Source organism: Gossypium hirsutum, chromosome A12, assembly GCF_007990345.1.
Source record: "Gossypium hirsutum isolate 1008001.06 chromosome A12, Gossypium_hirsutum_v2.1, whole genome shotgun sequence".
Classification (NCBI taxonomy): Eukaryota; Viridiplantae; Streptophyta; class Magnoliopsida; order Malvales; family Malvaceae; genus Gossypium; species Gossypium hirsutum.
Window position 1 is genome coordinate 70,824,680 of NC_053435.1, and position 1,650 is coordinate 70,826,329.

Sequence of the window (1,650 nt, forward strand, 5' to 3'; positions counted from 1 at the left end):
TCTATCTATCAACTCTTGCGACTGAGCTTTCAATTCTTTTAATTCATTAAGTGCCATTCTGTACGGAGCTATCGATATCGGAGTCATCTCTGGCACTAACTCAATACCAAACTCTACCTTCCGAATAGGTGGCAAACTCAACAATTCTTCAGGAAACACATTCGGATACTCGCACACAACAGGTACTGATTAACCTTTCTTTCGGCCACCTTACTGTCAGGCACATAGGCAAAATAAGCTTTGTAACATTTCTGCACATATTTCTGAGATAACATCGAAGATATCACTGCCGGTAAACCATTCAGATCATTAGATTCAATCTGAATAATCTCATCATTTTGGCACCTTAAATCAATAGTATTTCTTTTGCAGTTCCCAGAATTATGTCGAACTCATCGAATGGCAACAACATCAAATCAGCCAAAAAACACAAATCCTGAATCATCAAGGACAATTCTTACACACATTGTCAACCATAACACACCGGCCTAAGGGGTTTGATACACTAATCACAAACTCAGTAGACTCAATAGGCAAAGTCTTACTGAATACTAAAGTCTCACACATATAAGAATGAGTCGAACCAGGATCAATCAATATAATTACACTAGTATCATAGAGAGTGAATATACCAGTAAAAACATCTGGAGATGAAGCCTCCTCGCATGCGTGAATAGCATAAGCTTTGGCAGGTGCACGAGCCTAGGAGCTAACTGCTGTATCATATTCCCTCTATGACTGCTACTCACATTACCCATTGATTACGTGATTTCGTGATATGTTTTAAATATTTATAATTACTCATTCTTGAACTAACTATTATCGTGATGTAGGCAAGCGTACCTATCGAACAGTAGTACAGTTTTAGCAAGACCGGATTGTCGAACCCAAAGGAACTAAAAGTGCTAGTAATGACTGCCTTATTATTATCTAGCCTAAGAATAAAGAGGTTTTTGTTTTAACTAACTAATTACCTAAACTAAGAACTCACAGAGAATAGAATTGGGAAATTGCTTTTGGGAAAATCAATTGAATGAAGGTAATACCAAAAGAAAAATCCACCTAGGCTGTACGCATTATTCTGGCTCCAAATCGGATGATTTATTGATTTAACTTCTTCCGTAGAGATCCCTAAGTTATGTTGTTATCCCTATTCAAGACTAATAACGTTTAATCCCTAGATTGAATAACCAAGACTTTTCTCTAATTAACACTCTAGGGTTGCATTAACTCGATCTATGGATCCCCTTATTAGGTTTCACCCTAATCTGGCAAAATCTTGTCACCCATGTCTAGGCGCGTAATCAACTCCGCTTAATTATGATAAATGTACTCTTAAACATTGTCTATTCCTCCTCTGAATAAGAGCTTATCTTGAATCAGTATCCTGGGATATCAAAACAAGAATTAAGAACACATAATTAAGAATAAGTTAAATATTTATCATATGATTCAGAAAATAATAACAAGATTCTTCTTAGGTTTCATTCCCCTTAGGTATTTAGGGGTTTTAGTTCATAACTAAACAAGAAAACATCTCATAATAATAAAGAATACAAAACATAAAGAAAACCCAAAACTCCTGAAGGGAAATTGAGGAGAGATCTTCAGTCTTGATGATGAATCCGGCTTCAGAGATGGATCAATTGG